The sequence below is a fragment of the Magnolia sinica genome, chromosome 9, assembly GCF_029962835.1.
Source record: "Magnolia sinica isolate HGM2019 chromosome 9, MsV1, whole genome shotgun sequence".
NCBI classification, from domain to species: Eukaryota; Viridiplantae; Streptophyta; class Magnoliopsida; order Magnoliales; family Magnoliaceae; genus Magnolia; species Magnolia sinica.
Genome location: NC_080581.1, coordinates 85764881 through 85792496, shown reverse-complemented (window position 1 = coordinate 85792496; position 27616 = coordinate 85764881). Strand labels below are relative to the sequence as shown.

General features: G+C 42.5%; 1 pseudogene; it reads left to right on the top strand.

Moving 5' to 3' along the window:
• The first annotated feature begins 428 nt into the window (after window positions 1–428).
• On the top strand, window positions 429–16012 carry LOC131255934 (uncharacterized membrane protein At3g27390-like; annotated as a pseudogene).
• The last annotated feature ends 11604 nt before the right edge of the window (window positions 16013–27616 follow it).

Below are 27616 nucleotides of genomic sequence, written 5' to 3'. Positions count from 1 at the left end.
AGATGCTGCATTAAATGCACTAGGAAGGTGGGGGACCCCATTAATGTGGTCCACAGGAGTTTTATATTAAACAGACTTTTGGTACAAGGTTGGTTTTGGGTCATTTTAGAGTCATATTCATGATCACATGGGGCCTACATATGGTAAACGAAAATATCCACTTGGTAGCTCTATTTATGGGCTTTACAAATTATAAGGAGGGCCTCATTGGTTGGGTGAGTACAATTTATGGTGATGGCCCAAACATGGGTACTTGTATAAACTATGCATGAAACACAGTACAGAATTAGTTTTGGCCCAAGTTGGAGTACGTCCCATGATCACCGAGGACCACCTTTCAGAGTGCCGTCAGGTGACCTTGCTATTCCTGTATATGGATCTGATCTTTGGATCTGACCGTCGATATGGATCTGATCTTTGGATCCCTCTAATTTGGCTCATTCATGAGAAGGATCAACAAATGGACGGTCCAGATCCACTACTTCATATGCCAGCTTTCAGGTATGAGAAGGATCACCATTTCAAGCCTTTTAAATTAAAAGGACCAGTTGTGGGGCCCACCTTCTTACTTGCAGTTGATGCATGGTGCCAGCCCAATCAAGCAAATGGCCCTGATTAAAGGCATGATCAATGAATGGGCCAAAACCCACCTCTCCAGAAACATGTAGCTTAAGGCCACAGGCCGGCCCAGCAAATCTAACCATGCATTGGGTGGGCCCCGCTTGTGGATGAACCGGCCAAAATTTCAGGCAGGCCACTCGTGTACGTGGGATGTGGGCATTTGGCTTTTTGGTTTTGAACGGTTACACGTGTCCCAAATGATGATTTGGTTGGACTGATTTTGGATCAGATCATCTACATGGAGGACCCCACCTAATGCACGGCTTTGATGTGTCCCATCCATGTGCCAGGCATTAGCCCAAGCAGTGTGTACGCCTAGCGAAGCCTTTTGAGTGAGAAATGTGTCCAAGACTGACCAACGCAGGTAGAACTGCACACGAACCGAGTTAGCTCGTTTACTTGCTCAACTCAACTCGGAAAAGTTCGACTCAATTCAGCTCAAAACTAGGTTCGAGACGGTCGAACTGATTTTTTGAGCTCGAAAAAATTCTGTGTCAAGTCCGAGCTAGACCGAGCTCAACTCGTCTCGGCTCCAAACTCGACTCGTTTCGAATCGTTTTTACTCAGATTGGGTTCACTTAATATAAATATTTTGTAAATATTTATATATTTAAATAAATTATATTATGCATTATATATTATATATATTAAAAACCCTAAACTCAAACACAACTCATAGACTGTTTGTGGATGTGTTTAGCTCAGGATAGGAGTGGCTAGTCGGGGGCAGCCCTCCTGAATTACATATACATCCCCCGTTTTCAGTAATGAAATCCTGGTTTTTTGGAAAAAAAAAAAGCTCGTAGACTTGAACTTAAAACTTGGCTCAAAAGATCGAGCTCAAGCTTGGCTCAAGCGGGCCGAGTTGCTAACCGAACTGAGCTGAGCTGGCCAGTTAGGCTCAAGGACCACTGAGACTAAACACAGGTTCCACACATGCCAGGTCAGCCCAATCATAGTTTCTACCATCCATAAATAGGCATGGACCTGTCCTGTGATGGGCCTCCATATAAACATTGGCCCTACCCATTTAATAGGTGGGCCTAGATGCGCCTCACAGTGTAGAGTTGAGGACGAGCCCAGCCAATTGTTGGGTAGGCCCAGAAATCTAATGGGCCTTCGAAAATGGATGCATGCTCCATCATTTCGTATACATGGTCACCTGTCCGGCAATCTGCATCATACATACATTGGGGCCAACATGGTTTGAGCATTGAATATGCTCACTGACTGAACAATCTTATTCAAAACTATGTTACTTATTCAAAACTATGTTATGAAAACCACAGGTTAAAATCACCAATCCCACTTAATGGGAGATAGTCCGTCACTTGAGTGGTTAGGCCGATAGGGTTGTCCAATCAATCCAATTTTCTTTTAGGAGGCATTTGGATCGTAAGTTACTTACAATAAGCTACTTATGCCTCAAGTAACTTATCTTGATTTTTTACTAATTAAACTGAAGGAATTAAGTAACTTTAAATAATTTTTTTTTTTTTTTTACTTATAATTGATCATAAACCAAACATATCTCATATGAGTTACTTATCTACTACTGGTAGTAGAAAAAGTAACTTATTTGGTGGTATCCAAACAGGCCCTTAGTGGCCCATCCACGATGAGGTCTACAAGATGGATGGTTTGGATCACTGTTCATATGGGTATGTGCACAAGGGAGGTGAAGCACGTTGTTGCGGACCGGTCAGCAGCAAGGGGCTTTAATCATTTTTCACACTACTTATATAGTAGAGGTAATGCACATAGTATGTAATGTTGTTGAAAGGATTCTAAAGAAAGCTAGAGTCAAATAGAAATGTGAAATCTCTGGAATGTTCTAGAGTTCTCTTGTTGATCTTTGAAAGGATAATAGTGTAGATCAATTATCCAGAAGGTTTCTATTTTATTCTTGGATATGGTATCATTGCCACATTGGGCATGGCAAGAACTACATGTTGGACCTTGTGATAGTCATGGCAGTGGCAGAGCGATTGATGGAGTTCACAAGGAGTGACTCATCAGAGCTATTATTTTCAACAGGTGACTAAGGCAAGGGTCAAATATAGCAAGGATAGATGAGACTTACCCAAGCCATGAGGTTAAATTCTTTATCTGCAATTGGCCTCATTGGGCAAGGGATTTCCGAAAAGACAAGTTCTCAATGCTCTTGCAGTGAAGACAATTAAAGAAGAGGATTGAGGAAATAAGATTAAGTCCATGCAATTCCTCAATGCTATGGAAGGCAAGCTCCGTGAGCCAGGAGGAAAGTTGGAGTAGCTTCATTTGTGACGGCAATCAATGGGCAAAGTGCTACCAACATAACAAACCCTTGAACTGGGTTCAAGTCGAGGAGGAAGAAGAGGAACTGAGAATTAGGTTCTTAAATGTTTTGCAAGGACGAGCAAAGAAAGCCAAGCCACTTGGATGGGAGTTAGTGTACTATACAAATCAAGTTGAAGCGCAGATACGAAGGCAAACATGACTACCAAGATTGTTGGGTTTGATGTTGGTGCAGGACTCAAGCAAGAGAAAGGTGGTCAATTCAAAATCCAAACCTTCAATGGAATCTTAGTTTCCAAAAAAAAAAAAAAAAATCCTAACCTGTTCAAGGAATGGGTAAGGATGTGGAGATACGCAATGAAGGGTGTGTTGGCAAGACGAGTCTCTTTGCTATTCCACTAGATGATTTTAAGGTCATCTTGGGCATGGATTTCTTGAGCAAGGAAAAGGTGGTTCAAATGATTTGTTGATCTTAGCCTTACAACTAATTAAGGGTGACAAGAAAGACAAAACAACACATTGTGATATTTCAAGAAACCAACTCATGGGATCATCATCAAGATGTTGGTGAGGGCATTAAGGCAATAGGTAGGTGAGGTTTTCACAAATCGGTCATTCATAAGAGGCTTTTCAAGGGGAAGCCATTTTCGGCACTAGCACACTAAAGCAACATGCATAGTGTTGTGTTGAGGATTCTAAAGAGGCTAATTTGTGCAGAGGATTCTAAAGATGGCTAGTCATGTTGTAGAGTTATGTGAGCTCTCTAGGATACTTGAGATTTCTTTAGGGGGTCTTTGTAGGGAGATAGTTTAGAAACATTGGCCATTGGATGATCATCATATGACATCATCCTAACCATCCATGTAAAGTAGTTGAAGGTTCTTAGGTCGACATAAGGAAGAGATGCCCGATCACTTGTAACCACAAAACCTCAAGATCCTCAAAAAGTGTAAGCTCTTGAGTTCTTAGCAAAGTACAAAATATTCTATTCAACTCTTGTTTTCACGGTTAAAAGAGGTACTTTGACCAACTTGCCCCCGTCTTAAGTCGCATTCGGACTTGGCACATTTAGGGGTGACTCATGGTCTCAAATCGGATTGGGTCCGACCAATTCTGAATTGACTCAAACGAGTCATAGAAGGCTTGTCTAGGTCTTAAAACCATGCTTGTGTCTCTCTTGCATACCTAGTGGGGTTTGACACACAACACTTACGCCGTGTTTGTTAACGCTGAATTTTTGCACTTAACACGGAATGGGGAAATTTTTCGTGTTTAGTGGTGTTTGTTAATGCGTTGTTAACGTGGAAGACGGAAAGCGCTAAGTGGTTTTTCACTGAATTCTTTCCGTGATAGGAGTCTGGCTTAATGGTGAACGCGGAATGCGCTCCGTGATTTTTCATTAAACAAAATTTTTTTCCTTCCAAAAGTACCCCTTTTCAAGTTACTACGTAAAGTTTTTCTTTTCAATTGTTTGCGCAATACAAAATCAACTGAAACTTCTTTATGCCCCACCATAATTTATGTGTTTGATCCACACTGTCCATCAACTTTTTCAAATAATATAACATGTAATCCAATAAAAGAAGCAGGTTCAATGATTAATTGGACCATAAGGTGGGGATTGAATGTCCACCGTTAAAAACTTCTTGAGAGTTGGAGAAGTTTCATATCAAGCTGATATTTGTGTTTTCACTTCATCCATGTCTACATGACCTAATGAATAGGTTAGATGGTAAAAAAACATCACAGTGGCCCATGTAACTTTGATCTCTTTGAACCGTTGGGACGCAGATTGCGTACTACCCCCGCCCCTCCCTAGCTTCGAACGGGCAGTTCTGTGGGCGGGCCCACCGTGATGTATCTGTACATCCAAACCCTCTATCCCTTTTCTCATATTATTTAAAAGCATCAAAACAAAAATGAGTCAAATCCAATGATCAAATGGACCACATCACAGATGACTCTTGCATTTAATGCAACTGGTGCATTTTAATGCAACCAAGATTATTATTTGGTGTGGTCCACGTGAGGGTTGGATCTACCTCATTTTTGTGTTCATGCCTTAAAATAATGTGAGAAAAGGGATAGATGGTTTGGATGTACATATACATCAAGGTGGGCCCGCCCACAGAACTGCCCGTTCGGAGCCAGGTACGGGCGGGGGTAGTACACTAGTACGCAATCCGCGTCCTCGTTAAACACGGACGCGGATTTCCTGCGAAAGCGTTTGCAGGAAGCTCCTGCTAAGGGAATCTGGATGGGGCCCACGGAGATGTTTTTGAGAAAGCCACACCGTCCATCCGATTTTAGAGATCATTTTAGGATATGCAGCCAAAAATAAGGTATATTCAAAACTCGAATCGACCACACGAGAGGAAACAGTGGAGATTTAGTGACCACCGTTGAAACATTTATGTGACCACGAATGTTTTGTCTCAGTCTAATTTTTGATATTTTCACTTCATCCCAGTGAAAATGACCTTATAAACAGCTTGGATGGAATATAAACATCAAGGTGGAGCATAGGAAGGTTTCAGCGGTGGACATTCCTTTCCCACTGTTTCATCTCGTATGGCCCACATGATGTATGTGTTTCATCCATTCCATCCATCTATTTTTTAATATCATTTCATGGTATGGGACAAAAAAACTAGATATATCAAAATCTTAAGTGGGCCACATTACAGGAAACAGTGTTGAATAACGTCGACCATTAAAAACCTTTTGGGGACCATAAAAGTTTTGGATCAAGCTGATCTTTGTTTTTCCCCTTCATCTGGGCCTGTATGACCTAATTAAAAGATTGGATGTCAATTAAACAGTACAGTGGGCCTTAGGAGGATTTTAATGATGCATATCCAATCATTATTGTTTTCCTATGGTGTGGTCCACCTGAGATTTATATTCCTATAATTTTTGGGAAGAAGCTCTATAATGATCTGTAAAAATGGATGAACGGAATGGATGAAACACGTACATCATGGAGGAGCTAATAGAGCACCGCCCAGGGAGTAGCCAATCCGTCTCGAGTCAGGGTGACGCGGATTTCCAGCTAAAGGCTTTCGCGGGAAGTTCCTGCGCTGGAAACTTAGGTGGGGCCTACCGTGATGTTTGAGAAATCCACCCCGTCCATCTGTTTTTTGAGATCATTTTAGGACTTGAGAGAAAAATTAAGAAGGATACAAGACTCAAGTGGGCCGCAATAAAGGAAAATGTGTACAGGGAAATTCCTGTCGTTGAAACGTTCTTGGAGTAGACAGTGATGTTTATATGCCATCTATACCGTTTATAATGTCATTCATACTGGAATGAAATGAAAACAAAAATATTATCCTGATTCAAAGCTTTTGTGGCCACACAAATATTTCAACCGTTGACATTTAATACTCACATTTTTGTCCCACCTGATACGGTTCATTTTTGTCCTTATGTTCTAAAATGAACTCACAAACGGATAAATGGAGTGGATTTCTCACAAACATCACGTTAGGCCTCACCTAAGTTCCCAGCGCAGGGACATCATGCGAAAGCCTTCCGCGAGGAATCCCAGTCCGAGCCAGGGACGAGATTGGGAAGTGGATTGGCTGGTGTATTGACGTAAGCAAGTTCTGTGGGTCCCATCATGATGTATTTGTTATATTTAAACTGCCCATCCATTTTGCGAACTAGTCGTAAGACTTGAACTGAAAAATAAGACATATATAAAGATAAACTGGACCACAATGATTGAACGTGTACCGTTGAAACCCTTTTGGGGTCATAAAAGTTTCGGATCAATATGAAATTTGTTTTTCCTCTTCATCCATATATTTTTGACCTTATGAATACATTAGATGGAAATAAATGTTATAGTGGGCCCTGCGAGTTTTTTAACGATGAAATCATCATCCCACTGCTATTTTTGTTGTGGTCCATTTGAGTTTTGGATATGATTCATTTTTTGGACAATGCTCTAAAATAATCTTGAAAATTTTATGAATGGTGCGGATATAATAAATACATTATTGTAGGGCCCATGTAACTTTGATCCCCTTTGAAACCTTCATACAAGGCGGACCTCGAGGAGCTTCTTCGCACGACACATATCCACGTATCAACGGATTGACTACTCCCCCGTCACTAGCCTAGTGGGTGATGGTCAGTGCTGTGAGGCCCCATAATGTATGTGTTTCATCCATTCAGTTCATTCATTTTTTACATATCATTTTAATTTTCTATTAAGTATTTTATAGTTTATTTGAATTAAATAGAATAAATTTATTTTCATTTAATAGAAAATAATTTCTTTATAATGTAAAATATTTCCAAATAGGAGAAAGGGGCAAATGTGTCAAATCAACATATTTTAGACAATTCATATGTTTGCTAACAAACGGGTTGTTTCAAATTCAGTACTTAATTTTCAGACTTCAGCCATAATTACCAAACAAATTTTTTGACTTTAGATTTCAGATTCAAGCTTTAGATTTTAGATTCAGCTTCAGATTTCAGATTTAGGCTTTAGACTTCAGATTTAACAAACGGGGCCTTAGTGTTTGCAACTTGGCAATAGTCTGACTCATCAACAACGACACTACGAGTTTGCATAGTCTACGCTTGAGGAGGCACTTGGGCCTTGGCAGAATGGATAGATGGTTTTCCACCTACACTTGGCAGAATGGATACAATGTTAGAACAAATTACAATGTAACAAAGCTCATCATGAAGCATAGAGCTGGCAACGGGTGGGCCTGGGTTGTCCAAAATGCCAAGCTTGAGTAGATCCAGCAGGTTGCGTCCAGTCCCGAGTTGTTCAAAAATATCAGGCCTGCCAACCCTAGTGAATCTACATTTTCTAACCCGTATTCAGTTAAAGGGTAGAGGGCACCCTCTCCGGCCTGCCAGAAAATACCTTGTATGACCAACCACCTTACTACCAGATCCAGAAATTGGTAGAAGATCTCAGCAAACATAGAGCAATGGCCCCCTTTTCATAGTAAGATGCAACAAAGCAATGGCCTGGATTATACAAATGTCGATGCAAATCGTTAGAAGTGAAAAAACCCTATGCCATTAGCTAAGAACTGAATCCATGTCCATCCCATTCTTCCATCAAAGGAATTGGGCATGGGTTAGCTCCAACAGAAACACTTCCATAAGTTAGGCCAGGCCAACAGGACCACCCTGATTACTTATCATCCCTAAGAAGTCAGATCACCCCTAACCTGTGGACCTCTACATTCAACCCAAGGTGGGCCAAATCTTATCTAATCCTTTTTATGCACCATTTATAATGCAAGGGCATTTTCACATTGGGCTCAGGTGGGATGGCCTGTGGGATGCAAGGGGCATACTCAGGGTAGGCGGCCCATGTGAAGCGGGCCCCACCTGTTTGAATCGGAACCTATGCGAAGTGGGGCCCACAAGGGGGGTTCTGGCCGAGGTCCTAACCCATGGGATGTGAAGCCTAGGCTATAAGATAAAGTGATTGATTCGCCATGCTCTATCAGTTTGAGCTTTTTGAGCAAGTGGTTAATTGTCCTGCATCAATTTAGTGGTAAACAATTAACCAGTCTTTCCTAAGAATTCGACAATCTCCAGATTAGTGAAAATTGTTGTTAGATTGTCATTTCAATGGGAGCAACTGCTATTCCATGACCGAATGAAGATTGAAGACTGTATTTGAACATGAATGGTGTGTTAATATGAACATTTAGATTGATTATTTACTGTAATTCCAGAATTTAATTGTTAGCAGTTGATGCACGCATTCATGTGTGAGCCCATCTATGTAGTTATAGCTATGGACATATATTTGCAAGCATGCATGGATGAAAGCATTTGTGGATGTATGTTGGTAGGTATCTACATATAGTAAATGCTCTGTTTTAAATATATTTGTCTTTTGCAGCGGCGATTATCAGCCCATTTGCAATAGTTATCATTGTCGTCGGAAACTCCTGTAATATTGGGACTGTGGCCCGCCTACTTCATCTGGACTTATTACTGTGTAGCAAAGTATGCTGTTTTACTATGGAACAAATTAGCTTTTACGAGGCCGGATAGTTCCTATTCGTTTCTCATGGGGAAATTCCCAGTGCAGAACTTAGTTTCTAGAATTAAGCCCATGGTTCGTCTATCCAAGCCATTGATCTGACAGCCCACATTGACCTTTTCCAAACAATCCCCTGAATTAATCAAGTATAACCTTCCCATTAATGCCATGCAAATACATGATTAAAAAGGAATGCACGAAGAAGCTGCATTCAATGGAGGAAGACCAAAGATTTGGTTACTAGGATCTTCCGATTTGGGAGGATGGCCCTCCATAATGAGTTCCATAAGATCAATGGCTTCGATGGACTAACCATGGGCCCTACATCTACAAACTGAGTTTCCAACAGGGAACTTCCCTATGCAAAACAAATAGGAAATTCGGCCTCAGCTTTACATTGAACGAATGATTGAAAGTTTTCTATGCATGTCAATGATTTTTTATGAGATATGCCATCATATTCAATACTTGATCATGGACTCCATATAACATTGCTGACTTGCTCGTAATCTTTTCTGTTCATGATGAGAGGGATTGTATGATGGTATGATGCAAGATCATGGCATGCCCATCTTTCAGTTAACTAAGTGGTCTGTCTGATTAATCCCACAAGGTATTTGGTCATACCCCAATTTTTTCCAATCTTAACTGATCTTAGCCATCCAATTGAAATGGGTACCTAAGGATCCAATTTTAGTTGGGGCCAAGTAGGCTGTACAGGAGATCTCTGATGGGGAGATTTTGGGTGCATCTCCCATCCGAAATAGGGTCCACCCTATAGACAATTTGGACCACTAGAAAGTGAGCCCCGCGTGTAGGGTTTGTTTTGGTTAAGCATTGTAGCATTAACTGCTATTCTGTTATTCTTATTTGATCCTTCCATGCCTAATGGCAGAACAAAGAGACTTGGACTAGTATTGAAGACCTTGGTATTGCTATTCTTGCCCTTACTTTTGTGACCAGTTATTGGCATTGCCGGAAGCCATCTAGTTGGAATAGGATATGGAATTTTTGCTCCATTGATTGCAACTTTCGAGGCGGTTGGCGAACACGTCATAGACAAGCTTTTCCATTGTTTTGTTGTGAGCTCTCTTTCAAGCTGTTTACAAAGATTACCCATCATTCACAGTTGCATGGTTTCTTTATAATCCGATCTCATTATTTCAACCTGACGGTCTATAATTTCATGCGGATTTCAGAACGGTTGCTGGAGTACGATACTGGGAAGTTGTACGGTAGTGCATGATTTTACGGATTTTTGCTTCCACTCCTACTTCTCATATATGGATGAACTGAGTGAGAAAGTGGCTGAAGATGAGGCGCCCTTGGACGTCAAGTAAGGAATGCGGTTAAAACATATTTATAAAATTTGTATTTGTCCTGGGTCTGCTAGACTTACTCAAACTTAAGAGTGGAATCACCATTCATAATTTGTTTGTCCATTTTAACAGAAAAGTGTGGGATTATTTTTCCAGATATGTTTTTAACTGGAGCTTTGCTAAGCCCACATGCATGTGCAATAAAGCTCATGTACCTAATGTGCCAGCATGGCACAATAGGTCCGAGACGAATACATCCATCAGAATGTCACCACTATATTGATGTCATAGCCCAATGATCAGGTTGATTTGGTTAGGTAGTCAACAGTTTGCAGAAACAAATGTGCGGCTCCCGAAAATGTGGCCGAAGTTTTCTAACCCAATTCACCTGTTTCTAGTGTCGGGGCCCACAAGTTTAGTGGACCAGATCTAGTACTATTGGGAAAGCATGTAGAAGATTGGACCAACCTGATGGATGGATTGGATCTCTCACCTATGCTCCATGCTGGCACCTGTGTGGCATGTACATGAGCTCTACTGCACACACCTGTGGGCAAAGCAGAGCTCTTTCAACCAATAGCAGTGTAAGGTATTCTTCTGATTATTTTTGTACGGAGTACTTAATCTTAGTTAGCATTCTCTCAGTTTTTCTATATTTTGATTTACTTGAGGATGTTATTTGAATACTTACTCGATCCAACTGAGTTTTCAATTTAACCTAACCCAGTTGGATATCAAGTCAAATTGGGTTTTCTAGGATTTTGAATATTGCTTAAAGAAATACACAGTTATCTGATTTCCCATCGATCATTGTAAATGCCAATTCACTGTATTGAGCTTCAGCAAATGACTTGCTACAACCAATGTATTGTTCAGGAAAATCTTTTGGTTCCATGTGTGTGCTTCTTTGGAAGGTTATCGATGCTACCAAGTTGTTTCCTAGTCAGCCTACTCGCCGTGGCTGTAGAAGTGCCAATGATCACTGCCATAGCACTGTGGAAAAGCCCTTACATGCTTTTGAAAGGATGGCAACGGCTATTTCAAGACTTGATCGGAAGAGAAGGCCCTTTCTTGGAGACAGTTTGTGTACCCTTTGCGGGTCTTGCTATCATTTTATGGCCATTAGCAGTGATTGGAGGGGTGGTCTGTGCTTTCATATGCAGCTTCTTTCTGGGCTGTTGTGGTGGAGTTGTCGTCCATCAGTATGCATATAGCCTGCTTGGCAGTCAACTTTGATAACCAAATACTTGTATACACCGGCCCAACTGAATGACTGATGTCTTGAGGGAGAGTAGGATTAGGGCACCACTTTGGGCAGGTTGGATCACGTTGAGGGTCAACCGGAACCCAACCTGACCTCAAGAGGACCCAACCTACAACCTGACCCAAATTCAACCCGAAATCCCCTACACTCAATGCAATCCACCCCACCCCACCCCAAAATATATGTACGATTATTCCCAACCCCACCCAAATTTGCTCGACTCTAACCCAACCAAAATTCAAATTGGGTTGGGGTTTTTTAACCCGTACCCTACCCGAGGACTTCGATAACCTAACCCAACCTAACCTGGAATTGGGTTAGGTTAGTCAGGTCTGGATTGACTCCAACCAAGTTTCAACCCTTGGGATGATTAGTCAATCACATTTCTCATCACTTTATATCAAATATGAACTTGGGTATGTTATGCCATTCAGGAATGTTCATGTTTTCACTGAAATTCATTGTTTTCCAGGAAAACTCTCTTTGGATGGGACTTGCCTACATCATATCGATTATTTCAATCTTTGACGAATACACAAATGATTTGCTCTGTTTGAGGGAAAGGTCCTGTTTTCTGAGGAATTATCTGAGGTTTTATCTTGTTTGATGTTGCTTCAATGCTCATGAGTTTCATTTCTATCATGGGCAAAAATCTTCCTCTTGCAGAGTTTCCCAACGCGTGAAGATTAATAGTTTCTATTGCTACCTACTTGAGGGAGATCAGCTGTTTATTGATGGGACTGTAATTGGTGTCTGTGGGCACTCTTGCCAATGGGGCACATGTGTACGAGATCCAGGCTATTAGTCTAGGTGGACACCCTGGCCTAAAAATTCAAATATTGACCAATGGACCAGCTGATCATTGGTGCTTGCTTACTTTTGGGCCATTGCATCCACAGTGCGGAGTCCACCTGATGATCAGCTTCAAGGTCACTCGTGTGCCCACAAGTTCCAATCTTACGTGTGCACCCAATTCACATTTTCTATACTTGTGCATGAAAAAGTATACAAGCCCTCTTATTTCATCCAAGTGTTTGGATGCTGAGTCATGATGCTTATGACAGCCAGGCCTGTATACCGTAAAAGAACAAACCCTCCTTCAGGGCTCCTTGAAAGAAATCAGTCCATTGATGCCGACAAGACCGAAGAGAAGAATGGGAGATTAAGTCCCATCAACACAAAACTTGTCACAGAACGATCCCAAATGCTGAGGAAAGCGATCCAACGGTTAAAACCCATACAAGTAAGAAACACATACACGGAGTCTCTGTGTTACTAATTTTCTTTTTAGAGAAATGCTGCAATGGCATGTGTTGCATGATTTTCCATGAAGTGTATGAATCATGTACACATGACACTTGTTTACAGTGATCCAGATCATTGAGTTAGTCAGCTACTAAGTGGATGGTCCATGGCCCAAAGCTCCAAGGCAATGTCGATAATGGCCATTTGTCAGTGTCCTAAAAAGTAAAAACGTTAACTACAAAAGAAGTCCTAAATTCAGCAGTCTAACCAACAATCAGATGGTCAGAGTTGCACAGTTGCTGCAATTTTGGCAATGGCCCATCTATGCAGTACTGATCACCATACATGTTTTTGGTTAAGAACACATGGTATTAGCATTTCTTTTCACCTAAAGGATGTAAGCTTTCTGAGTGTTAATCTATTGCCATTCAGATATGGGATTGGCTCTTTCAATCTTGTGAGATGAACGGTCGGAAGCTACTCCGTGATGGTCTCATAGATGTGGCTGACATAGAGGATTGCATTATCAAGGGAAAATGCAAGAAACTGATCATCAAGCTTCCAGCCTATTGCATTCTTCAGTGTCTTCTTAGATCAGCAAGGTCTGAATCGCCTGAATTGCTCATCGGTATGTCTTTCTTCCAACTTGGATTGTTCATTTCAGTTCATTATCTGAACCATGCAATGGAAGACACCACTATGTCGATGACCAGGCTGAATAATCTGGCTGCCTGCTTATCAGGAGAGGCACACCCACGTGTACATTAAATATGCATACGAGATATTACTGCAGCCAAGGAAGGGACATTCCTCCTCCAAATAAAAATCTGAGCCCTGTGGTTCACCTGAGCCATGAATCAGGTGGGCACCATTACATGGATGACCTCGCCCAAAAAAGTTTTTTTAAAAAAAAGACAGGTCCACTCATCACATGAGCCTCGCATATAAGTTGAACATGGACTGTCCGTGAACTTTCTAATGCGTTCATATTCTTCAGACATGCATGGTTTACCCAAGGAGTTGGCTACCCTGGTTTTCGAGCCATCTGGACAGCAGGGCTCACACCTGATGCTCAGCTTGAACTGAAGGTATTCGATTACGGTAATGGCCACACATGTATGTTGAACGTGGGCTGTTGGTGAACTTTCTATTGTGTCCATATTCTTCATACCATACATGTCAGTTATTGGCCCATAATGCCCATTACATGCCTGTAATAGGCCACTTTTTCCAGATCGGGCATTGCAGCCCTATATCATGTAACGAGTCCAACTGTTACCATTACGCATCAGCCATTGCAACCTTCATATAACCATTTTTCAATACCTTGCTTGAATGTCCCGAACATGTGCTATGCTGACACATGCAGAGAAGCTCTTGCTTTTGTCTAACAATGGATCTAATTGAAATTTTCAGCTGATGATGTGGAGTTGACGAAATCTAACTGGCCCAGGGATAAAGTGTTTGAGTGGTTTCTCGATCCATTACTTATCATGAAGGAGCAGATCAAACGGCTCGAATTGGATGAGAGCGAAGAGGACTTCTTGTGCAAGTTGATTATGAGTAGCAACAATGAGAAACCACAGGACTGGAATGACAGTGGATTTGCATCTGATGACAGCATCAGGCGAGCTCAATTGCAGGCCATAATTCGAAGGTATGTTGAACAGTATGAAATGAAATTCAAGAGGATGGTAGTGCAAAGAAGTTCAGCTCCTAAATAAGATACAGTGATCATTCTTCAACTCGCAGCTGACTAGAGAGTCATGTAACTCAATGCAGCTCCACTTCATCAGATGGGGCCCACTGTTTGTGCATTGACCAAAGAATGAGGCTGGTCTGGTGACCAAGTGGGCCACAAGTATTAGAAAGATGGACAGTCATAAAATGGTGAATGGTAACTGAATGCAACCTCACTTGGTGGTCATGGCACCACATAAGCCACAAATATGAGAAAATGGAAGGTTATAAGCGACCAACAGTATGCGTTGGGTGTGTCTGTGCAGCACTTCTTGATGACCAGACCCAAATCACTTGATGGAAACAGAACAAACAAGGTGGGCCATTCATGGATCTCATACTCATGGGAAGATGCAGTTGAGAGATATACTGCAAACTTGTTTGTTGGTTGATTTCCACAAACCAGAACTGCCCATATTTTCTTGATTGCATCTTTTCATTTTGATCCAATCTTCAAGAATACAGCGATATTAAGAACATGGCATTTCAAGAACCTTGAACTTTCAAAACCTGATACTTCAAGAATCATATTAAAGTTTCGGATGTTGGTATTCCCCAGAATGCATTCCATCATCATTTAAGGATGCATATGTATGTTCATGTGCAAGATTGTCCTTTGTAGGTTACAGGGGATTGTCAGTTCCATGTCCCGAATGCCGACGTTTAGGCGAAGGTTCAGGAACCTGGTGAAGGTGTTGTATTTGGAGGCAATAGAAAGTGTGGCCTTAAGCTCTGATGGAGGGAGCTCTAAATACAGACGCATGACGGGTGGATCAGTGGGCCGTGGAAGTAAACATGACGTGGAGGCAGCCTCTAGGTCTGAAGGAAATACCATTAGATCGATCAACAGTCCAAACGGGCCAGACGAAGAGATGGCTGGAACCAACGGTGCGGATCGACCGGAACAACCATTCAATGGTGGTGACATCGTCTAAGACCTGATTGGTCTGGTCACATGGGAGCTCCAATCATGCTACTTGGGTATTAGTCAATTGAACCCAATGCTATCAATACTATATAAGTTGGTGATCAGTATTCAATATCCAGGCATGAGGTGCATGTATGAGATCCGGACCTTTCATCTAACTGGCCCCTATGTGGATTAGTAACATCTGGAATATCTCACTAAGGGAAAATGGGCAGTTGAGAAATGTGTCCAGTTGGAGTTAAATGGGAAAAAAAAAATCCTCAGATCTATGGCTAGGATCATCTGTATGTGAGACTCAATGTACGGGCCATTTCCCATTGAGTACTGATGGTCTGGATCGCATACCTGTGCCACATGTATGGAGATTGAGTGCTTGATAACTGACTAGGGTATTAGTATGTAGCATGGATTCTTTGTGGGTGTTTGTTTTATATGTCAAGATCAGTTTGTAGGGTTCAAAGCCTGCTGTGTGTGAGTAATACAGTATAAAAATACAAGTCAATAGGAGGAAAAGTACAGTGAAACACCTGTAAATATAGCATAATTACAGTTGTCCACCTATATATGCCATCTTATTACACTAATATTTTTTCAAAAATGCTATAACACTGCTTTTAGGGGTGTCAATCGACCAGGTTGGGGGTGGACCAAGCTGTCCAAGCCCGGCCTCCATTGTTCAACATAAACCGGAGTCTGGCCCAGGCCTATGACAAACCAAAACAGCTTACCGAAATGTCCCTGAGCCTGGTGCGGTTGGAGTAGTAACATAGAGTACTGAAGAGTATGGGCATCAAAATCTGGCACGATTTAAAAATAGGCCCGAATTTGTAGTATGAGGCCAGCCCGGGTCTTGGGCCTGATGCTCTAGCCCGAAAGTCATGGGCTAGCCCAGCCTACTCATAGCACTAACTATTTACTTTTTATAAAAAAAAGAAAAAAAAAAAAAGAAGACAAAGGTGGACTCGTTCCACCTGCATTTTATTAAGATGAAATGGATTGTACAGCCATACGGGCGGGTCCCAACAGAAAGAATTCAGACCACGCCCATCATATACCCGTAAATCATAAACGAGGCTACGTAGAAGTTGGACCAAAAGGAATGTCCACGAGATGCAGCAGTAGCACTGGTGCAGAAAGTGGAGAATCGCGCAGCCCATCGGCACACCTATCATCCACCCACGTTGGCTCAACTCCAGAAAGTGGTAGCACAGTGGAATAGATATAGCAGTGCCATTCAGCAGCAGATGACATAGGGAGCCATGGAAACTATGTCCTAGATCAGGTTGACCTGATAGTCCCTAATCCGGCATTGTCTAACACTAGAGATCCTCTAATCCTTCTCGGAAGATCTGCTCGCCGTCTTAGAATTTGTTGGAGCACCCTTCGATGGCCACCCTACCCAAAGCGTCTGCCACAGAGTTACCCTCATGGTAAGTGTGCTCAAATATGAGGAAGGGGATGACTCAAATGTGAGGTTAAGGGGATGATGCTTTTGATGGATGGCTCCCATCTTATACCAGATGTTCCATGGGCTACACTTTAATAAAATAAAAAATAAAAAAATAAAAAAAATAAAAATTGTTTCTACGCTTAGAATAAGAGAAAAATACGTAAGGGTATTTTGGTCATTTTACCCTTGAGAAAAGAAACACCCAATTCTCTGTGGTCCACCATGTTATTTTATATAAAATCCACCCCGCCCGTTAAGGAAGACGTGGGTATGCTGTAGTAGTAGAAGTTTGAGAACTGGTCACCTACAAGCAACCGTGTCCGTGTAGTACCGTCTTCCCTCGTAGTTCTTACGAATTCGAAGCATTGACAAGATAGGTCCCACCATGAAAATCATACTTTAAAATCAGGTGGATCCACCTACTAGGTAGGCCACACTTATATGTCACCAATTCTCCGTTTAGAAAAATATTTTGGCCACGTGATGAGCGATGGATCCAGCTGCTTTTTGTTACAAGTGATGGTCATGTTAGTATATGTCGTTTTCATGATACTGGTGTCCTACATAAGCGGTTTATTGCAAAAGTTTCTCTATCCTACACGCGTGCAATGAAGCTCATGTACGTGCCATAAATGTGCAAGCATGGATCTACATCATCCTTGGCTTTTTCTTTTTTCTTTTTTCTTTTTTAATTTACACACGCACACACACACCCCCACACACTCACACCATAGTGGGATTTCACCACCCATGGGTACTCGAACCCGAACACTTGACAGGGTGTTGAAACTCCCGAGAGTCTACCGCCGGAGCAAGAGTATGACCCACATTATCCTTGGCTCCTATTAGAGAATTTAACGATTTTTCTTTTGGCTCCTCTCTTTTATAATATTGTGAATTTGGATCACTAGGATTGTACTCATGGCTGCACTTTTTTAGGGTTTTTATTTGTGCGGTTTAACTTAAGGTCTTTGGAATATTTGATTTGAGTTGCCACTACCTAGTAAGCTCTAAATTTTTAGAGTTTGGTTAGATCCTATATAATCTTTAGAAATTAAAGAATTTAGAGATTCTTTGCTTTATAATAACTTTGACATGGAATTTAGGAGTAAGAGACTTCATAGATGGAGAAGGAAGGCATTGGGCAACTTCTTTGCCTACACGAATGCACGACCTCTATTTTACTAAAAGTAATATGTGTTGCGATATATCTTAACATGGAAAAGAAATCTAAGTCCTTTCGTAACTGGGATGCGAAAGGGTCCCTTCGCAACTGGGATGCGAAAGGGAACTTGCCTAAACTATAAATAGGTGTTCCTAAGGTTTTTTTAGGTGATGGGAAATAATTCTAAGGCTTTTTAAAGGGTTTCTAGGGAAATCAAGGGGTGTAGAAAGGGTGAGATTCAAGGTTGTTCGAATCGGGTAAGTCCATTCTCTTGTAATTTCTATTTTCATAGTGAATTTATGTCGCTTTGTGCCGTGGTTTTTTCCTGTAAAGGTTTTCTACATTAAATCTGTGTTCTCTTGTGTATGCTTGGTGTCATTGTATTGCTATCCTAGATCTAGATCTGTGTGATTCCGCAGCATAAATCCCAAGTGGTATCAGAGCTATCGTCGGGGCACAGATTTGAATATAAGGGATTAGTAATAATAGCGAGCACTAGGTATGAGATTGAGAAGTACTCAAGGAAAAATAATTTTGAGTTATGGAAAATCAAGATGATGAGTTCTTTAATCAAGTAAGGCGAAGATGGTGCCCTTGAGGAGCGGAAGTCTACTATGACTGATGATGATTGGAATACTCTTGATAACAAAGCTTTATCATCGATCCGTTTATGTCTCACGGATGAGGTTCTCTACAACGTCATGAGGGAGAAAACTGCGGCTAAGTTATGGGCGAAGTTAGAGGATGTTTATGCGAAAAAATCCTCTGAAAATCGCCTGCACTTGAAGCGGCAGTGGTATAACTTCAAGATGGAAGAGGGTGGAGATCTGGAGGCTCACATCAGCAACTTTAATAAATTGGTTTGCAAATTACTGGATATGGAGGAAGTGATGAAAGATGAAGAATAAGCATATATGTTGTTGAATTCTCTTCCGGCGTCTTATGAGTCATTCAATGACACAATGTGCTTAGCGAATAAAACCCTTAGTGTCGATACCGTTATCTCGGCCCTTCAAGGGAAAGTCATGAGAAAGCTCAACGTCGACATGGGGATATCTTCTGATGCATTGTTTATAGGGGGTAAGAATTCTGAACAATATACAGATTCTTTAGGTTCTAGATCCAAATCCAAGGGCAAGGGCAAAAGAAAGGTAAAGTGCTGGAATTGTGGGAAGGAAGGACATGTGAAAAAGGATTGTGAAAATCCAAAATCGAAGAAAGAAGATTCTGAGGCTTCATACAGGGAGGCCAATGTTGCCACGTCAGATGAATCGAGTGGATGTGATGGTGATGTTTTATCTATGTCTACTATCAGGCGGCCATACGATGATCGTAAGGACGAGTGGATGCTAGACACAGGGGCATCTTTTCACATGACTCCTCATCGGAGTTGGTTCGCTAATTACAGGGAGTGCGATGGTGGACAGGTGTTTATGGGCAATGGCTTTGCCTATAATGTTGTGGCTGTTGGTACGGTGTGCATCAGGATGTTTGATGAGGTGAAGCATACCTTGACTAATGTCAGGCACGTTCCTGATTTGAAATAGAATCTGATTTCTCTTGGTGTACTTGAGACAAAAGGATGCAAGTACACAGGTATTGATAATACTCTTAAGGTATCTAAGGGGGCACAGGTAATCATGAAAGCGCAACGACTCGGTAACATGTATAGGTTGATCGGGAGTACTTCAAAAGGTGGAGCTGCAGTGGATGTAGCGGATTTCACCTCTGCATGTATGTGGCATGTTGGGTATGGCCACATGAGCGGGCAGGGCAGAAAGGCTGAGACGCGTGGACAGAGATACAGAGCAGGTGGAGCAGTGATGTAGAGCAGGTCGCGTACAGTTACATGGCCAAGATGGATCAGAAAAGGCCCGGTCGACGACAGAAGTGATCCGAACCATCGAACCTTAAATCGGGCGTATCTTGCAATCCGGAATGAGTTATCTGACGTAAAATATATGATTTTGGGGTAGAACGAGCTACTGAAGCCAACCAACCCGCTACGCCGGGTTGCGCAGCCCGGAATTGGGAAAAACCCTTAGATCGATGGTCGTTTCCCCGTTTTAATTTCGCTTTTACTATAAATAGTAAGTTTTAGTTTGATTATAACTCTTCATCCGTCGGGCTTTAGGAGTTGCGCCCAACGTGAAAAGAGCTTAGAATAATTAGGAGAACGGTTTGGTGAAGCCAAATAGGACACTTACTATTTTTGGCCGAAAACCTTGCGCACTAGTAGACATCACGACCGTCTATAAATAGTAAGTTTACTATTTATAGTAAGTCGCGGATTCGAAGAGTTTGAGTTGTAGTTTGATTCTAATTTCTTTCCCATTGCTTGGTACCCCTATTTAAAGGGTTGTGAACTCGTTTTTATTCATCAATTAATCAATTTCGAATTTATTAGAATTTATTTCTATTTTCTGCTTTCTTTCCTCGTGGATTCGAGAAGTCTCTGTAAGGAGTCCGGAGAAGCTCCGTGGATTCGGAGTAGTTATCCTCATCACGTTCATCACTGCATCAATTGGTATCAAAGTGAGGAATCCCCTCAGGCCGATGACAAATAATGAAGGTATCAATCAAAATCCTATGGATGGTGATCCAGGGATTCGTTATCTTTCGGAAAGAATGGAAGCTTTCCATCGGGAGAGTCAGTCGACCATGGAAGGGCTGCAGGTAACCCTTGACCATCTTGCCTATGCGCTACTTCTGCCTCGAGCCCTAGGCGGTGCTCCACCACTTATGGTTGCTCCACCACCCATGGTGGCTCCACCACTCGTGGTTGCTGTACGACGCAACCCCGATTTTCATAGAGCACTACTAGTGGCAAACCGTAAGGCTACACCAGATGATTCAAGTTCTAGCGACGAGGACCTTAATGAGGATTTTTCCCGACGACCAATCCATGGAGGCGATCATTTAGATCGTACTAAAAGAGACTATCGAGGTAAGGCTGAACTTCTTAATTTTAACGGTTTATTACGTATATAAGATTTTCTAGATTGGCTAGTCGAAGTAGAGAGACATTTTGATTATATGGACGTGCCAGATCATAAAAGGATAAAATTGGTAATGTTTGAATTAATATCTGGTGCTTCTGCATGGTGGGAACAATTATAACTCTCATGAGCCCGTCAGAATAAGGCGCCCATCTCATCATGGCTACGGATGAGACGTCTTCTTCGATCACGATTTCTCCTCAGTGATTATGAGCAGATATTATTCCAACAATATCAAAATTACCGACAAGAGATGTGGGTCCGCATTTATCTTGAAGAAGCACAACTGGCTACACGAAACGATCTGCAGAATCAGTCACAGAAGGTGGCGCGATTTATAGGTGGGTTGCGGACCGACAATTCAAGACCGAGTTCAGATGTACCCAATGGATGAAGAAGTTCAATTGGCGGGTAGGGCCGAAACACAACTTGCAAGAGCTCCCGGCTCGTCCATATCCTTGAACTCGACCCCCATGATGGGTCCCACGCAGATTCAGTGCTGCCACGGGAAAAAGATCCAGTAACTCAACTTCCTACAACCGCAAACCGTGATACGGGAGCGACTCATCCAGACCTCAACTGCAGCACCCACAACTATGAGTCCGAGTAGGATTCCAAATCCTTATGCTCGGCCAAGGTCGAACAATTGTTACCGCTGTGGCCAACCAGGCCACTTATCAAACACTTGTCCTCAACGTCCCGCAGCACACTTGACTATAAACGAAGGGGGCACTGAAGATGAGGCCGTAGAGGAAGACCATCGCTTTGATGAACATGAACAAATCACTGAAGAAATAGCAGATGGCGATGAAATGACGGGCGAGTATCTTGGCGAATTTCTAGTTGTGAGGCGATTGCTGTATGCCCCACGAAAGGAATTACATCCACAACGACACAATATATTTCGTACTCGGTGCACCGTCAATGGAAAGGTCTGTGATGTGATCATAGACAGTGGTAGTAGCGAGAACATCGTTTCAAGAGTGATGGTGGACAAGTTGCGGCTACCAACGATGAAACATCCTTCCCCGTACTCAATTGGCTGGATAAAAAAGGTGAATGAGACCAAGGTAACTGAACAATGCACTATCTCGTTTTCAATTGGCAAAAATTATAAAGATCAAATACTTTGTGACGTGGTCGATATGGAAGCTTGTCATATGTTACTCGGTCGACCCTGACAGTCGGATCGTGATGCGACCCATCGGGGACGAGATCATGTTTACGTATTTGTCAAGGATAGTCGAAAAATAATCCTTGCCCCTATGGCACCAGAGAACCACCCTGAAGCCTCTAAAGTGGAGGGGAGTTCCCTCTTGAGCATTCGGGATTTTATGGAAGAATCCAAGGAAACCGGCGAGGTATACGCTGTAGTGGTGAAGGGCGAGGAAGAGGAACCCTCAAACATCCCTTCAAGTTTAAGACTGTTGCTAAACGAATTCAAAGAAGTCTGGCCTAAGGATTTACCTGATGGATTGCCCCCCATAAGGGACATCCAACATCACATAGACCTCGTCCCTGGGGCTAGCCTGCCCAATCACCCTCATTATCGGATGAATCCGAAGGAGTGTGAGATACTTCAAGGGCAAGTGGAGGAATTGATCCGTAAGGGTCTCTTGAGAGAGAGCATGAGCCCATGTGCCGTACCAGCATTATTAACGCCAAAAAAAGATGGAAGCTGGCGCATGTGTGTCGACAGCCGAGCAATCAACAAAATTACCATCAAATATCGGTTCCCAATACCACGGTTGGACGACATGCTCGATATGTTAGAAGGGGCCAAGGTGTTCTCTAAACTAGATCTAAGGAGCGGGTACCATCAGATTCGTATTCGACCCGGTGATGAGTGGAAAACGGCATTCAAGACCAAGGAAGGGTTGTATGAGTGGCTGGTCATGCCCTTCGGCCTATCGAACGCACCAAGTACTTTTATGCGTTTAATGAATCAAGTTCTAAAACCGTTTACTGGCCGATTTGTGGTAGTATATTTTGATGACATATTGATATATAGCCAGGATGAGGCGGAGCACAGGAAACATCTCAGGCAGGTGTTGCAGGTCCTACAAATTAACAAGTTGTACCTCAACTTGAAGAAGTGTAGTTTTTAACTGACAGCCTATTGTTTCTAGGATTTGTTGTAATGTCCACAGGCATTCGTGTGGACGATGAAAAGGTGCGAGCTATTAGGGAATGGCCGATCCCGACAAACATTCATGAGGTGAGGAGTTTTCACGGGTTGGCGACTTTTTATCGTCGATTTGTGCGAGATTTTAGCACCATAGTCGCGCCTATAACAGATTGCATGAAGAAAGGACCGTTCCAGTGGACCGATAAAGCTGATAAGAGCTTTCATGAGATCAAGCATCGTTTGTCTACAACACCGGTCTTGGGGCTTCCTAATTTCGACAAATTGTTTGAGGTTGAGTGTGATGCTTCATACGTCGGAATTGGAGGAGTATTATCACAAGAAGGCAGGCCGGTAGCCTTCTACAGCGAGAAGCTCAGCGAAGCCCGAAAGAAGTGGTCGACTTATGAGCTTGAGTTGTACGCAGTTGTTCAGGCCTGCGACATTGGCGACATTATCTGATTCAAAGAGAGTTTGTTTTGTACACTGACCATCAAGCATTAAAGTTTATTAATAGTCAGACTAACGTGAATCGTGTGCATGCTAGATGGGTTGCGTTTTTACAGGAATTCACGTTCGTTTTGAAGCACAAGTCAGGGCAGCAGAACAAGGTGGCTGATGCACGAGGCAGCAGAACAAGGTAGCTGATGCACTTAGCCGTCGTGCATCACTACTAGTAACAATGAGCAACGAGGTAGTCGGCTTCGACTGTCTGAAGGAGCTGTATGCCGAGGATGGGGACTTCAAAGATTCTTGGATGAAGTGTCAAGAAGGTCACCTTAGTGACCTTCATATACAGGACGATTTTCTCTTCAAAGGGAATCGATTGTGCATCCCCCAAAGTTCTCTGAGGGAGCAGATTATTCAGGAGCTACATGGAGGTGGCCTTGGTGGACATCTGGGGCGAGACAAGACGCGAGCTCTTGTGGAAGAGCGGTATTACTGGCCGCAGTTAGTACGCGATGTGGGAAAAGCCGTACAACGTTATCATGTTTGTCAGATCTCCAAGGGGCAATCTCAGAATACGGGCCTGTACACCCCGTTACCTGTGCCTAATGGCCCTTGGGAGGATTTATCAATGGACTTCGTACTTGGTCTCCCACGAACACAACGCGGCATGGATTCGGTGTTCGTGGTGGTAGATCGTTTCTCAAAGATGGCGCACTTTATCCCATGCAAGAAGACCCTCGATGCAACACACGTGGCGAATTTATTTTTCAGGGAGGTCGTTCGGCTACACGGGGTTCCCAAGACCATTACTTCTGATCGTGATACGAAGTTCATTAGCCACTTTTGGCGGACTTTATGGAATCGATTCGATACACGACTTCAATTTAGTAGTGCTTACCACCCATAGACTGATGGGCAGACCGAAGTTGTGAATCGCACGTTGGGAAACCTCCTTCGCTGTATTTCAGGAGAAAAACCGAAGCAGTGGGATTTGGCCTTATCTCAAGCAGAGTTTGCATTCAACAATATGGTGAACCGCTCGACAGGAGAATCCCTGCTCCAGATTATTTACGGACGAGTGCCTCGCCACACACTTGACTTAGTTCCTCTGCCCAAGCACCCAGGCACGAGCATTGCAGCAGAACATATGGCAGACAAGATCATGGGCATCCATGCAGAAGTGCAGACCAAGCTACATGCCTCGAACAAGAAGTACAAGGAACAAGCGGACAAGCATCGGCGACAAAAAGTGTTCGAGGTAGGCGACCGCATTATGGTCCATTTGCGCAAAGAGAGATTTTCGACCAGGACGTACAACAAGTTGAAAAATAAGAAGATTGGACCGGTACCAATCATCCGAAAGATCAATGACAACGCTTATGTTGTTGATCTCCCAGATGACATGGCCATCTCACGGACTTTCAATGTCACGGACCTAACCGAGTATCATGAACCAGAGCATGACGAGAACTCGAGGACGAGTTCTTTTGAAGTAGAGGAGACTGATGTAGAGCAGGTCGCGTACAGTTACATGGCCAAGATGGATCAGAAAAGGCCCGGTCGTCGACAGAAGTGATCCGGACCATCGAACCTTAAATCGGGCGTATCTTGCAATCCGGAATGAGTTATCTGACGTAAAATATATGATTTTGGGGTAGAACGAGCTACTGAAGCCAACCAACCAGCTATGCCGGGTTGCGCAGCCCGGAATTGCGAAAAACCCCTGGATCGATGGTCGTTTCCCCGTTTTAATTTCGCTTTTACTATAAATAGTAAGTTTTAGTTTGATTATAACTCTTCATCCGTCGGGCTTTAGGAGTTGCGCCCAACGTGAAAAGAGCTTAGAATAATTAGGAGAACGGTTTGGTGAAGCCAAATAGGACACTTACTATTTTTGGCCGAAAACCTTGCGCACTAGTAGACATCACGACCGTCTATAAATAGTAAGTTTACTATTTATAGTAAGTCGCGGATTCTAAGAGTTTGAGTTGTAGTTTGATTCTGATTTCTTTCCCATTGCTTGGTACCCCTATTTAAAGGGTTGTGAACTCGTTTTTATTCATCAATTAATCAATTTCGAATTTATTAGAATTTATTTCTATTTTCTGCTTTCTTTTCCTCGTGGATTCGAGAAGTCTCTGTGAGGAGTCCAGAGAAGCTCCGTGGATTCGGAGTAGTTATCCTCATCACGTTCATCCCTGCGTCAAGCAGCCACCTGTGAGAAGAATCACATGGCATGATCGCAGGATATCGGCGAGATACATGGATGACTTTAATATCGCAGGGGATTTATCTTTTATTCAGATGGCTCTAGGTGAGCCTGGTGCAGAGAAGTGAAAGATGACAATGAGCGATGTGATGGATTTGTTATGTCAAACCGACATATGGGAGTGGGTGGAGCTTCCAGTGGGCCGGAGAGTGGTTGGATGCAGGTGGATCTTCAGGAGGATACAACATAAATACAGGGCGAGGTTGGCAGCAAAGGGTTATGCTTGGAGAGAAGGGATAAACTTCTCAGAGATATTCGCGCTGACGGTATGACATGTGTCTATTAAATCCGTGATTGGCACTGGTTGGCTAATGTGATCTTGAGCTGGAAGGATGGATGTGGAGTCTCCACTTCTGTAAGGGAAAGTGAAGAGCAGATCTACATGAAGCAACTAGAGCAGTTCGAAGTTAAAGGGGTTGAGAAAAAACTTTGCAGGAGGTCGTGGTTCGACCTGTCGCCTAGGCAGTGGTTTGATTCCTTCATGGTGAGTCAGGAATTAATGACATGTAGATCGCCAATTATGACATATCTGAAATCAATGTACTAAATACTCGGTTAAGTGGGACATTAAGGATGAAGGATCGAGGGGCTGCAAAGATGGTTCTCGGCATTGAGACTGAAGGAGGAGTAGGCTTTGGTAATCACAGGAGGAATACCTTGTGTGTAGGTATTGATCAAGGATGTGATGGGTCAGGTAAAGCCGGAGAGCGTTCCCTATGCGTCTCTCCTCAAGTTTTCCTCAGGACATATCCCAAAACAGATGAGAAAAAGCAGGATATCTCATGAGCCTTATTCGAATGCTGTTGGCAGTGTGCCATGGTCTGGATTAGATCAGTTATTTCACAAGCTGTCAGTGTTGTGAGCAAGTACTCCAACAAGCAATATTGGGTAGCGGTGAGATGGTAAGAAGACTACGTCTTTCCTCTTAAGAAGACAGGAGCAAAGATGGTTGGGCATATGAATTCTGATCCAATAGACATGCTCTCCTAGATCGTTCCTGTAGAGAAGTTCAAGGTCTGTAAAACTTCTCTGGGCTTGGCGATGGTGTAAAAGGAAGATGAAGTGTGCAAGAGAAGCTATGATGTGATACAGAAATAAAAGAAGATGTCAAGAAGCTACACGGTTGAAGATTGAAGACATGGTGGAGATTGTTGCGATATGTCTTAAATCTGAGTCCTTTCGCAACTGGGATGCGAAAGGAAAGTTGCCTAAACTATAAATAGGTGTTCCTAGGACTTTTTTAGGTGATGAGAAATAATTCTAAGGCTTTCTAAAGTGGTTTTAGGGAAATCAAAGGGTGTAGCAAGGGTGAGATCGAGGTTGTTCAAATCGGGTAAGTCCTTTCTCTTGTAATTTCTATTTTCATAGTGGATTTTTGTCGCTTTGTGCAGTAGTTTTTTTCCGTAAAGGTTTTCTACGTTAAATCTATGTTCTCTTGTGTGTGCTTGGTGTTATTGTATTGCTATCCTAGATCTAGATCTGTGTGATTCCGCAGCATAAATCCCAACAATATGGTTTAATTAGTATTAAAAAAATAGTTACACCTAAAATTATATTTTACATAAAGCTTGTGGGTGAAATCTCATTGTGGTGTGAGTACATGCATTTAAAAAAAGTTATACTCAAAATTAAATTTCATATCAAATTTGTTCTACTTCATTCCCTAAAGATGTAAAGACTCTGATGTAGTCTCTCAACAAATCCTTTCAAATCACAACCTTTCGTTATAT